Source organism: Leguminivora glycinivorella, chromosome Z, assembly GCF_023078275.1.
Source record: "Leguminivora glycinivorella isolate SPB_JAAS2020 chromosome Z, LegGlyc_1.1, whole genome shotgun sequence".
In the NCBI taxonomy this organism is placed as follows: domain Eukaryota; kingdom Metazoa; phylum Arthropoda; class Insecta; order Lepidoptera; family Tortricidae; genus Leguminivora; species Leguminivora glycinivorella.
Genome location: NC_062998.1, coordinates 45,765,704 through 45,780,799, shown reverse-complemented (window position 1 = coordinate 45,780,799; position 15,096 = coordinate 45,765,704). Strand labels below are relative to the sequence as shown.

The window sequence follows — 15,096 nt, the reverse complement described above, 5'->3', positions numbered from 1 at the left end:
CCCTTGTAAATAGTATTTGACATATATGCTTCGCTAACATTGTGACTTGGAGGCCGATTTTCAAACGCAAAACGAAATTCACGAAATCGAATAATCTAAATTCAAAAATTGGTCTCAGATAAGATTGACCCCAAATATTGAATTAGTGTACCAAAGAGTGGTAGCCGTATTGACTTTTTACATAGTATACGAGTGCTCCGAGGACCTAGCAAGTGTCGCAAACCAAGGCGAAACGAGCAATGTCGAGTGCAGAACGTCACGTGTGATATTTGTCACGCTTCAGTTCATTCAGGGCCTCTAGCCAATATCGCAATCGTTGACGCTCCATAGCGTTTAATAGTTATCTCTCTCCATTGCTCTTCCGTATTAGTGCGACAGAACATTCGCAACAAAGCGTCATCATTTGTACTCTTGGCTACAGGTCCAGGTGATTTATATACTCATTGAGGGCGCGATTTATAACGGAGAATAACGATTGTATCGACAGTGTTTACATTTTTTGTTTATTTGTAACGATTTTATATTTCCGGTTAAGTCCATAGAGAGGTTGATCTTCTTAATCGTTTTCAAAACCATTTTCATGCAAGATCAATATTTTTTGGCTGTCTGCTAAAGCTATTTAACATTTTGTCAATTATATGTGAGTGTGCACGGGAAAACGTCCCACTTTGTCGATTGCTATAAAGCCGCTTTGTCACTTTATTCATATAGAAATAGAAGTAAATCTCGCCTTAATGGTAACCGACAAAGTGGGACGTTTTACTAAACACACTCACATATTTAATTTTCAAAAACTTTGACTCGATGATCAATTACAAATTTGCTTATGTTTATGTTTACCTAGTGTGCGCAATTTTCAAAATGAATTTGGGTAAGAAGAGTATTGACAAACAGAATGATAGAATAGTACTGCCCAGTGTTTATAATTGCATCGTATGGAGAGCATGTGTTTGAGTATGCAGCCGACGAGTCCGGAAAACGATGCGTCACAGCGTCATAGTTCCGCCTCTGATCTCCAACATAATATGTTTTATTTATACCTTTGCTCTTCTTCCGGTCATCTTTAAACTATTTATACACTTGCTTATGCAATTCTAGAAAACAAGCGTAGAAATAAACAACAATGAGTAAATATAAGAACGCAAACTTTCAGGCAAAGGTTTGTGAATAAGAGGCACCTACATCGTACTGAGGTGAATGGATGTTAATCGTTTTAATTTATTACTGTATTGTAAGGCTTGTACGCGACATAACATAACCTAAGCAATTAATGTAATAAGGTGAGCCTTCTAACAGTAATCCATCCATACTAATATTAGGTACATATGCCTAAGTACATGGCTGTAATATCGAGAATAATCATCGAAGTTATTTAAACCAGCGTCCTTCTAACCATCTCGATAAAAATAAATACGATTGTAATGGAATGTTGTTTATATGTCAACAACGAATAGTGCCATTACATAGTTCTGCCAAAAACGTTTGTATAAAGAACAAAATAAACATTGGACAACTTGTACTCGTAGGCCAAGGAGAACACTGTTTAGCTTGTTAGGACGGTAGCGGGTTCAAGCACCCGTAATGTGTAGTTTCATTAATTTTTTAAGTAAATTTTGAAGCACGCTGACAACGAAGAAGCAAAAGGGGTATGCTAGGATCGTAGCAAATGGACCCCTTGGTCTCTGCCTCTCCCTCCGAGAAACGGGCGTGACTCTATGTACGTAAGTCCCTGTCTTAGAGAATGCAACCAGTTATAAGGCTGTGTTTAACACTAAAGCTACATTGTAGCGTACCTATACACAAGTGTTATGTATTTATTCAAAACCTTAGCTTTAGTAATGTGTATAGAAAGAAACTGAACTTAGGTTTGATGAAAAAGCAGCCTAAAAACTACTGCAAACAATCTAATGTTTATGTTTTTTCCATATTGTAAATTTAGAATATAATACGTAGTCAAAGGCGCGTTTTTTCCGGTTCTAAAAAAAGTTCGTGCACGGTACGAGGAGCGTCAGCGTATCTTGGCGGGTTAACACTGCTTTAATTTTACGCTTCGCCGACCTCGACAAACAACTCAAGTTTCACGAACTAAGTTTAATTCCGAAGAGCTTCGACCTGACCCTTTAGCACAACTTGCCTTGTCGCGCGCGAGTCCATATATCAAGCGCGACTTCAAGTAAGGACTCGCGCGCGACAAGGCAAGTTGTGCTAGAGGGGCTGATATCATGTTGTGGCCTGGCCTTTAGTTTATGTATCTATTTAATCAGTAGCTCGCTGGCTCTATAAAAAAGGACTTTTTTGGATCAGCAATCGGTAATAGAATCACGACGACGCTTTGATTGCCATGTAGATAACTCGTTCATCACGAGACGTACGGAAAACCCATATTATATTATGTACTAGGGTCAAAAAGTATCTAGTAAGTTGTCGACACGCGCGACCATCAGCATTGATATTGAATTTACTTTACCATTTCGCACACAGCCAGTTAATGTAAACTCAGTCGAACTTTTACGAATAAGGCTACCATACTAAATATGTATTTAAAAATAGTGTGGTCGTATTACGTATTTAAGTTATGCAGCAGAAAGCAGCCATAAAAAGCCCGTTGCCATAAAAAGTATAAAAACCAGAGATTATTTAGCGACTCCGGGCCATCCCTAATTACGCAGAACAATAAGCTTCATTAACGTTTATTTTGCGCGCTCGGCTCTCCACCGATGGAACTCATTCATTTTCGACGAGAAAAAAATATAAACAAAGAGTTACCATTTGTTTCTTGTGTTCACGACTTATTTCTTAATGTGGCCAGAGACGACATTTGCTATTTTTTATCCCGTGCATTTGTTTAAACCTAAAATTTATGTATTTCGCACTTTAGTCTTGTATGTTTGCATAACATTAATTACGTTATGTAGGTATAAAATTATATTTTAATACACACAATAATTAGGTGTATTTAGGTATTTACTCGTAGGTATTGATATACCTAATATATATTATGCCGATTATGCGTATCGCTGCCTCAAGCCTAAGCCTACTGAAGCTTACCGTGGGACTGAGATACCCTACGTGTAAGAAAAATTATGTGTAAAATGTCTATAATATTTATTTACCTATTTTAACACATTCAAAGCAATTCACAAAGCTGGGCATCCTCAACAAGGTGAGGCATTATTTTACACCTAGGCAGCTGCTCGACCTGTACCAAGCACAAGTCCGGTCGTGTGTAGAATATTGTTCTCACCTGTGGGATGGTTCAGCGAAATACCAGCTTGCGGCGCTCGAGTCAGTCGAGAGGAGGGCCAAGAAGATCATCAATGACGACGAGCTGACCAATTCTCGACTACAAAGCCTGGAGCATCGTCGGAAGGTTGCCAGTTTATCGGTATTTTACAGGATACATTTCGGAGAGTGCGCTGAGGAACTGTATAACCTTGTTCCTCCGTCCCCATTTCACCATAGGACCACTAGACAATCGGCAATGCGGCATCGCTTCATGGTCAGTATTCCAAAAATACGCACTAAGCGTTTCGCTTCAACATTTCTTTTGCGAACCGCCAAGGAGTGGAATGCCCTGCCTAAGTCTGTGTTTCCGCACGAGTACAATCCAGGTCTCTTTAAAGCAAGAGTAAATAGGTATCTCATAGGTAAGCGTGCTCCACCGTAGACCGCATCATCACTTACCATCAGGTGTGATCGTGGTCAAACGTCTACCTATCTATACTAAAAAAAAAAAAAAAAAAAAAAAAAAAAAAAAAATTCACTGTCCAGTGTCCAGCGCCCCTCAATTCACGGGTCACGGCGAGCCTCATTACGAAGTTTAAGGTTTATAATTCAGAAATAGATGTTAAAAGTGTTAAATCTTTGGTCAAGTGGCGGCCTAAGTATTAAGCTATGTCAAAATGTTTTGTTCAAAGTTTCCATATTGACTTAAACATTCTCTCATTGTCGCGAAAAAAACTGAATGTCGGTCGAGTGTTTAAACTTGACCCGAATGGCAGCGAAAGTGCGAACAAAAGGATAACCGAAATACTAAAACAATATGAATATGTTAAAGACGGGGAGACGAGTGTACGGGTATGGTCGGCGGTTGACATCTGTTTAACTCTCACTCACAATACTTTAAACTCTACAGTTAGTGCTAAGACATTACCAAATTACAGCAGTTCCTCAACTTTGCGCGGTTGAATATTTTATTTTTTCTCCATTTCAAACTGTACAAGTAGTACCATTTGTCTATTAAGCACAATGTAAAAATAAATCATTAAATTTTGACAACTTAGAATAGAATAGAATCGTTTTATTTGTGTAAAAATGGGTATACATTGATGTTACATTATATTATAACCAGCCTTAATTTACCATAATACATGGCGTACAAATAATCTTAATTAACCTATTTATCACCTAACATGACATTTGTATCATCAAATTTACATGAAAAGATAATAATAATAAAAAAGCAATAATTTTCCAATAATTAATAAATATAGAGTTTGCAACATCAGTATAAATTACAATTAAAACATTATTATTATTAACTTTATTAAATTACAATGAGTCTAACAATATTATTTTAATATCAATAATTTAATACACAATAAAATTTTAAATTGTTCTATGTCATTTTTATGATTAATTTATTAATAAATAGTTATAAAATCTCACAGTTTACATGTTGTTTTAAACTCGTCAATAAAATAATAACAATTTTCTATAAGATGGTCAGTTAAATATTTCTTGAATCATTTTATTGGAAAGGCTTTAAAATTGTCTGTAAAAGTATTAAATAATTCTACTGCCATGTAATGCACGTTTTTCCTGCTCAGTGAAAGTTTTGTTTTGGGAACGTCTAACCTATGTCTATGTGTACCTCTTTGAGACGTCATGGTTATAGTTTTGACAAAAATGCAGATTCCAAGTATATACATTGCAGGTAGGGAATGCAATCTCGTTCTCGCGAGATCTCTTTTGTACGAGATCTCGGTCATTTTTAGCGAGATTGATCTCGGCCGAAAAATCGACGAGATCTCGCGAGATCAACGAGATTGAACTAAATCATAAAACGTTTTATTCGAAGCTCGCGAACTGACTAGACATGTTTCGTTCGCAAGTTGTAATTTATTTATATGAACTATTATATCATTTGACTGAACTCGTCAACTCAGTAGAGATCTTTACTCAGATTCAACTCGCTTATTTCACTCACCTATCTCAGTCAAATGTTCGGAATGACAAATGACAGATTCCGACCGTTTTAAAAGAACTCGGGGGGTGCCAGGGCAATTTGCATGTTTCGCCATTCATTATGGTATAACACTTTTGGCTGTGTGTATAATAACCATCTATTTTACGAATTTAACGAATTTTCGTGCAGTTTTGTTGGATGTCGAGAGAGCAGAAGCCTATAATTACGGCTGTCGTTTGTTAGGCAACCAATAACAATTTCTATTTTACACTCAAAAAATCAAATCATCTTACCATATTTTTTATTTCTTATTTAAATAGTCCTACGACTATAGAGGTATATTATATGTTATTGTTATATATCGTTTTCTGTTTTTAATTTCTATTATAGTTTCATATTTAACTGTCAGGTTTAAGAAGCGTATTGTATTGGTAGTCTAAGTGTCAACCCACACTCAGGCGACGCATGTCTTAAGACGCGGAACGGACGTCAGGGCCGCGTCGCTTGAGTATAATTTAAGAAACGTCAAGCAACGCGTCACCTGGGGCGCGTCTTACGTTCTTCCTATACAAAATGTACTGAGGAGACGTTTTTTAAATTACACTCAAGCGACGTGGCGCTAACGTCCGTTCTGCGTCTTAGGACATGCGTCGCCTGTGTGTGGATAGTCTCTAATATTTTTATGTAATTTATTAGTACTCAACTAGTTATAATTGAGTACTTGTAGTTAATGTTTTTATGTGGATATATTTAATGATGGTAGGGATGACCTTGACTTTTTATAATGTTAAATTTTTATCCTTTCATCAACAAAGCGATACTTTGAGAATTTTTCAAGTAGTCTCTACTGTGTAATGTTTGCGGCACGCTTGGTTTTTTTAGTCACTCGCGAATTGATTATTAAGTTTCATTTTCTTACATGATAATCTATAAATCTACTTCAAAGTTATTAAAAATATACTGTGAGATGTGAGACATGTATAATTTATGTGAAATAAAAAAATGAATAAAAAAATATGATAAATATTTGTTTCATAATACCAATCATTCTTATTATTGTTATCCTTATTCATTGCTATATTGTGATTATTTACAAGAATATACCCACAAACCGGCCAATCTCGCGAGATCTCGAAATTGGCGAGATCTCGCGAGATTGACTTCATTAATTCCCGAGATCTCGCCTGGGCCCCAATCTCGTCGAGATTGCATTCCCTAATTGCAGGTAATGTCAAAATTTTATTATGCTTAAATATAGGTCTGCAGTGGTCTAAATGCCAAGCTCCAGATAAAGTCCTTAAACATTTTTTTGTATTTTAAATATGATGTCAGCATCGACCGAGTTCCCCCAAATGATCAGACCATATCTCAATAGGGATGATACATACCCGTGATATGCCGAGAGAGCTGCTGCTTCCGAGACCACATTACGAATACGATAGAGCACATAAACAAAGCGATCTAATTTAGAGCGAAGACTATCAATGTGGCTCTTCCAGTTACAGAAGTGGTCAAGGTTTAGTCCAAGGAATAGTGCAGAGTCTACTTCTTCGATTTTTGAGCCGTCGTACTTAATTTCCATGTCAATATGTTTACTTCGGTATGTCTGAAATTGTATCATTTTTGTTTTACTTACGTTAATTTTTAAATTATTATTGTCTAGCCAGTCTATAACATTTACCAAAACTTGGTTGATTTTATCGGCGAATGGCGTCTCGTCGTCATTTTTAAATATTTTAATGAGCAGCGTTGTAATATTTTATGATCCACAAAATCAAAAGCCTTGCTCATATCTAAGAACACGGCAACTATTGGAATTTTTTCATCAAGGCTTTCAATTACTTCTCTTACTAGATGGTAGCATGCAAGTGATGTCGAGCTATTCTTTCTGAAACCGAATTGATGTTCAGATAAAATTTTGTTTTTTATTACAAAGTTCATAATCTTTTCGTGCATTATTATCTCAAATATTTTCGATATGACAGGAATTAGAGTAATTGGCCTAAAGTTATTAAAAGCTGTCTTAGGACTTTTCTTATAAATTGGATTTACAACAGAGTATTTTAAAGCATTCCGGAAATATGCAAGACAACACAATTTGCAAGAAAACAATACTCTAAACTGTCTAGTCACCTTTATAATGTTGTTAACAGGCACTTAAATATATACGAAAATAATTACCATCACTGCAAAAAAGAAATTCCTAAATGGCTACAAGAAAAAACCTATAATGAGACTGAACAACTCTTAAATCTTTGATCCATACACACACATACACACACACACACACACACACACACACACACACACACACACACACACACACACACACTCACACACACCGCGTGCGAAGATACGCACACTTGTATATGGTATTACACCTTTACTGTAATCTAAATCTGACATCTTCTGTATTCTCCTATTCTGTACTTCTGTAGGTAAGGATTCTAAATATATATGTGTACCTTAGATATATATTAAATACATGCTGTACTACTTTCGAAATCAGGCGTTGGATGAGCGGGTCGTCTCAACACAGGCGCTGTAAGCCTAAAGAGAAGTCCCAGCAAATTGTATTAAGCATATGTTATTATTTAAATAAAGATATTTTTCATTTTCATTTTCATTTCATGCCTTGTAAAAATGACAGGTTCATAATATGAGCCAGAGGGGCAGCAAAGGCATTAGCATTCGCTTTCAAGACCTTAGTATATATGCCGTAGTATCCTGTTGACCTGGTATTTTTCAATTCTTTTATTGCTTTTAAAATATCTACTGATGTCACTGGAGAACAGAAGAGGCTATTTATATTTTGTTGGATATCATGACACGAATTTACATTACACCTTATTTCTTTATGAGTTAATTCTATAAAAAAGTTGTTAAGTTTGTCTGCCAGAGTTTTAGGATCAATTTTGTTAGCTTCAATTATTTCGTCATTATTATTGGTACTTGCGCAATTGTTTTTTATTAATTGCCAACTTGACAACAAAGATGAACAGATAAGATAAGATTTACAGGTAAAGCCGGGTCATGTCGTAACCTTTCATCTTCTCTTCAAACTATGATACATTTAGGTACACAGAATTGAACATATGCTTAAAGGCGTCTTTAAACTTTTAATTTATGGGAAAATGCCGAGAAAAACTGCATCTTTGCCTGTACTGCTTTACATAAAAGGCGAATAAAATGACAATTATGAAGAAAATATGTGACATGCTTTTATGTAAGGTTTTATATGCAAAGAATTTTAATTTTGTAATTACATTAAAAGTCTATTGTAGTATACCTGGTAAGCACTGCTCCTACAAGGCGCCTTAAGATTATTTAGCAGGTATGTTTTTACGTCCAGAGATATTAATACGAGTAGGTATATCGTTTTGATTTACCACTGTAGACGCTTAAATTAACCGGACGTATAATATACGTAATGCGTTTGGAGACAACACCAAATTGACTTTACAACTGTCAGATTAAAAAATCACATTATTTTCAGCTCGTGGGAAAACGGTTTAGTCGATAAAAACTCGGATGAACTGACGTCCATTGCGTTGGAAGATTCGAGGTTTGAAGTGTAACAAAAAATGGAAAACAATTGTGTCGGGTAGTTTTTATTGTGGACGATACCCATACGTAAGTATAAGTAGTCAACCTAATTGTTGCAAAATTTAGGAAACATAGAATTAAAATTCATCTAAATACACTAGGTTTTAAAACAATACGAGTAAAACTAAATCTTACTAAGTAACAGAGGTCTTATACCGATTGAATTGGTTTTGCTCTTTATCAGGCTGACCGTTCAAAAATTACCGATCAAAAATCTGCTCATTTATACCTATTTTTTACCCACCTGGGTAATATAGATTTGTGACAGAAAATATTTATTACGAAAAAAGAAACGCTAATACCTATATTAAATATAATGCGCCACTTATCCTACCCTTTGTTATGTGAACTTGATAGTTGACACAACATAATAAATGTCGTGTTAATCATTTGTCAAGCGAATGTTATCTTTAAAATTGTATCAATAGATAAAACTGTTTCCATGTTATTTCATTGAAATATTACGCATGTTGAAGTAACATTAATTTCTTGGTTCTGTGACGTACGATGTGGGAAGCTAATTAAGATATTGACATCAACTTTCGGATGTTAAAGATAAAGATAAAGATAAAAAGATAAAAATTCATTTATTCAAGTAGGATCAAATAGACCGCTTTTGCATCGTCAATATCTACATTATATCTCAAACATGCACAATTACAATACAGAATAATTATATTATATAAGGAAAGATGTCAAACAGGAATTGAATTACTGAACAGGTTCATACCGTTATAAATAAAATGCATTGCAATGTTCTTAAATCTCTAAATTTCGCTGTAATTGATTTAGATTATTGCAAAAATATCCTCCATACACATATAAATAAATAATAAATAAATAAATATTGTAGGACATTCTTACACAGATTGACTGAGGCCCACGGTAAGCTCAAGAAGGCTTGTGTTATGGGTACTCAGACAACGATATATATAAATACTTATATACATAGAAAACATCCATGACTCAGGAACAAATATCTGTGCTCATCACACAAATAAATGCCCTTACCGGGATTCGAACCCGGAACCGCGGCGCAGCAGGCAGGGTCACTACCGACGGCGCCAGACCGGTCGTCAAAAGCCATTAAGTATCAAATTCTTGTAATAACACTGCCTATGTTAAAAACGATACAAGCTAACTTTGCACAAGTTGACAGTAAGAATTCATAGCATAAAATAAATGCCCCCACGCTTTATACTCTACTTAGCAATTAGCTTGATATTTTGCTCCAACATATCTATAACTAGAGATATATAATGTATATATGTGTAGCCAGTCTCGCTTAGACTGACGGTCCTTGTAACTAATGTAATAGCAATAGCACAGAATATATAATAGTACAAGTACAGAAGGCCCACTGCTTTGATGTCCACGAAATGCCGCCTTTTTAAATGCCTACAAAATTCTAACAAAGAAACGAGCCGCACGTGCACAGCGACGGATGTTAGGGTTGCCTATGGAGGCTATGGATTAAAACGAATTAATTCTCAGATAAAATGTTATACTATATATTCAAGTCTTGGGTACTTTCTAGGTATATATATATATATACAGTATTTATATATTTTTGTTTAAGCCTTCAGCATCACAAGCCTTATTGAACTTTTCCGTGGGACTTAATCAATAAGATCTGTGTAAGATTGTCCTATTTTATTCATGATGTCTATTTAACTATGCATTACTAAACACATACCTACATATGTAGTACTAAATCTTCAAATATATAATTTAAAATTTTCTGTAACTTTGCACGCATGTACTTTGCCCAGTTTCTATCTGTGGAAACTTGTTATTGGCTCATTGTTTTTATGTTATAAGCCTTATTGTAACTTTAGCTGTAAGTTTTCCTAACAAATAAAATAAATTATTAGCCGTTCCACACGTGGACATCGCATATGAACCTTAAACAAACTCGCGACGTAAAGTAACAATAGAAAGTGCGAACGTGCATTCCGTAAGAACGCGCGCCACCCCTGATTAGGCCGCGAACTCGCGGCCGCCAGCATGTACTTGTAGCGCGGCGATACAATCGCGGAGTGAGCCGCCCCTGGTAATAGTTTCTGCATATATTTTTTGATTGCTTGGACAGTCACTTGCAATATTAAATATGTCGTTACTCTCCGGAGACCGCCAAAATATTAGAATAAAACGCGCGTGTGGCTCTACAAATCAGACCGTGTCAGATATATTGGCCTTAGTGCGTTTTCACATTATCCGATCCGATATCGGATGTCGGAAGGATTTCAATAGAAAAAATCCAAGATGGCGCCTGTAATGTATGGGATATCGGTCCGACATCCGATATCGTATCGGATAATGTGAAAACGCACTTAGTTATGTGACATGTTATTGCATGTGACTGTCCAATTGCTGCGCCTTAACAGAGTCTATCTTTTTAATGATTAGGCCTTAGACGTTTGCAATAAATGTCTTGTTTTGGTTGACCTTTATTCAAAATTGAACTGCCGAAATATGTTTTCATCGTGTTTGTGACTTTTCATACGTCAGCAAGACTTCGCATTCACACATGAGTTAATGAACTTCCCGCAAAAAATCTTGGCTAATGTATCTCAGAGATACAGTCTTAATGATGAATGACGTCACCCAAATGAATTGCTCGTCGGCTAATTGATACGATCATTTGAAGAATATGTTAAAGAGACAAAAAATACTGGCACGAGTTTTATTACAGTATTTCAGTCTTGGAGTAATGACATCACAAGTGCCGACAGGCATCTAAGACAGCTTGTAAAAAATGATGCTCGGCCGGGTGCCTCGGAGGATATTAATTCAAACGTTTTGACGTCCGACTGGCGCAGTCGGTAGTGACCCTGCCTGCTACGCCACGGTCCCGGGTTCGAATCCCGGTAAGGGCATTTATTTGTGTGATGAGCACAGATATTTGTTCCTGAGTCATGGATGTTTTATATGTATATAAGTATTTGTATATTATATATATCGTTGTCTGAGTACCCACAACACAAGCCTTCTTGAGCTTACCGTGGGGCTCAGTCAATCTGTGTAAGACTGTCCTATAATATTTATTTATTTATTTATTTATTTAAACTTCTTTAAAATAAAATGCTTTTTATCTGCCTCTTAGGTATGACGTAGGTAATTTAATTTATGGTTATTTTTATTACCTATTTCCTTTATTATCAAGTAATATCATTTGAATGTTTGAGATGTCGATCTATCAGTCTAAATTGCCTAGCATTGTAAGAATAACATTACAATTTTTATTAAGCTGTTTATTAGAATTTCTAAATAAATAATTCGTCTACCTACGTGTTAAATGTATCTAATTGGCTAGAAACACGACTTAATATTCCGAGACAGCATAAATTGCCTCTACAGCATAACTGAATGCACTCCGTGTGTTAGTCACAACGCTAATCATAACTAATAAGTAATTACAAGTAAACAAGCCGTCAAATAACGTGATAATTACACGTAGAGCGACAGACCGTGGCCAAATCCGAATATTAAACAACTCTACATTTAGTTTATCATATTTATAGAGTAACTATGCTGCCATTAAGTCGCACAATCAAGAAGTTGAATTTTAATTGCCAACGTATGGCAGGTAATACTTAATTATGAATAAAGTTGTTAACTAGTGTACCTACCTACCTCTAAAATTTGCGTTTAGTTATGCGAATAAGTTACTTAAAGTACTCCGAGTAGATAAACATCGTTTGTGACCAGATGTATTCTAATTAGAAGGTGACTACGTATGTCGTCTATAAATTAAATCTTTTTTTAACATTTAAATGCCGTCAATGTCACCGATACTGACACGAAACCGACTTAGTCCTGCTCAAGTTTTCTGAATCAGCCTGTACTTATTTGAAGCCATTACCGGTATTTGCATTTTAAATTTAATAAAACATTGTCATAATAAATTTTCCTTTACTTGGAGACTGATCGTTACCCACGGTCGCTACCGAACTCAATTAAATTGTGTCAATGTTGCAACACTTACATGTTTTGATAAGCTACAATCGAATTTTACAAACAAGGATCGCTTCTGTATCTAAATTTAATAGTCTTATTCGCAAGGTAAACGTTTTTTTGCGCGCGTGAGCGCTGCGCGGGGAAGTGAAAGTCGTGCAGGATCGGAGTCAACTCCTGAACCCGTAGACATGAGGTCAATCGCTCACGCTTGGCGGTGAACGATACGCGACTCTCTCTCTATCGCTCTTCCGTATTAGTGCGACACATACAGTGGCGTTATCGTAGGCCCCAGAGCGTTAACGATTGGCCTTTTGTCTACGGGTCCTGTTGGTTTTATAAATGGTCCTACGTCAATGCGCTATGCGTGTTCGGCTGTTTGGAGCACGTACACCGGCTAAAGCTGACAGCATAGCCAACGCGGTCACAACACGTATTAATATTTGCTAAAGCATAAATTAGTCTTGTATAAATTTAACTGCCTGCTTATTGCAAATTTAACTGCCTAACCTATGGGGCAAAATGTGTACCTACCTAAGTAACTGATATCTGTGTGCAGGTTGCTTTGTCTGGATGTAGCAATTAAAAAAAATACATATATACTAAGAACGATTTAATACTGGACTGACAAAGCCCATACAAAAAAGCGTACCCCTGAAATGCATGGGCCTTTTAAATCATATTTTTGCAAACATTTTTGCGTGTATTTATGTTTTATAAGAACAAATGACATATTTCTTTATTTTAAAATCACGATATCACGTCAATACACATTTTATAAAAAAAAATGTAGGCATCATCAGTGTAGTATTTAATAGGTGGCGCTAAAAAATCGAGGTACGATCCTTAGTATGAAGTATGTAAATCCTATATAAACAATTCTTGATAAATATCTACCTAGATATGCTAGAAGCAAGCCTCATTCTATCCTATATATTTCCTACACGAACGCTTGAATCTACAAGAACCTTTAAACCTGCGTGTCGTTTTATAACTTTTATATGCGTGCCTTTTTAATTACCTACGTATAAATAACTATAAAACAGGCATTTTATATTTTAAACAATCTAGCAGTTTTCTTCTACAAATAGTTGATATTTTTGTCGTTTTTCTTTAAAGGTAGTATTATCCACATAATTATAAAAGGGTTTAAATCCATACTATTATTATAAATGGGAAAGTGTGTGTGTGTCTGTTTGTTTGTCCGTCTTTCACGGCAAAACGGAGCGACGAATTGACGTGATTTTTTAAGTGGAGATAGTTAAAGGGATGGAGAGTGACATAGGCTACTTTTTGTCTCTTTCTAACGCGAGCGAAGCCGCGGGCAAAAGCTAGTATACTAAATATGAAAATTAACTCAATTCAAATCCATATCTATATCATATATGTATGTATGTATAAGCTTTATTGTACATAAATGAAACGAAAGAGACACATCAGTTACAGAGTCAGTAATATACAATGTAGGCTTATCCCTTAATGGGATCTCTTCCAGTCAATATTATATTGTTTAATTACTTATATTCCTTGACTCGAGTTAAACTAAAAATAGACGTTCTCACTCGAAATGGGTATAAATACATACGTAAATTATGTAGGAATGTACGCCACAAATTCTTGTGGCTTGGTCGGCCTCTTAATTTGGTCTTGCGATTGCCGCTTACGTTAACGAACATATTTATACTTAGTAAACTATTGGCAGTTGTTTATTTTTAAACTAAAGTCTGTATAAAAGTAGGGAACAAATCAAATTATTTTATTAAATATTTTTAGATTTTTTTTAAATAGTAACACTACTATATGTATTTAAATTATAAACTGACCCGACTTTACCATCAGGGGCTTGATCGCTTTTTCTTTAGTGTATGGTTTCTATTTCATTCTGCAGCGATTTTGACAGTAATATAGTTATAGTTAGACGTTAGACGATAAGGATAAGGTTGCCACAATACTGTGCGCCATGTCAAGGCATTTGACGTCATTAGCCACGAATTACTCCTTGAAAAATTGAAAATGTATGGAATCACAGGCCCTGCCCATGAACTGTATACCTCATTCCTGTCAGACCGCAAGCAAGTCGTGAAATTACTCACTGACGGCAAGTCAATCCAGTCTGATGTGGGATACATAAATATTGGTATTCCTCAGGTTTCGTCCCTCGGAAATACCTTGTTTTTGTTATTTGTGAACGACCTATCATCGAATATTGGAGCTGGCTTGCCTGTATTGTTTGCAGATGATACGAATGTATTAGTTGGTGCAAGTATAGATGCTTGCCACCAATTGCAGGCAGCAAATGGTCTCTTACTCGATTATTCTAAATCAAATATAATGTTATTTTCCGG

At 35.7% G+C, this 15,096-nt stretch overlaps 1 protein-coding gene across 3 annotated transcripts in view; it reads right to left on the bottom strand.

The window, feature by feature from the left end:
• The window catches only part of LOC125240832 (UNC93-like protein), a 134,467-nt gene that overhangs the window by 76,538 nt on the left and 42,833 nt on the right, over window positions 1–15,096 (bottom strand). The gene's annotated exons all lie outside the window — the stretch shown is intronic.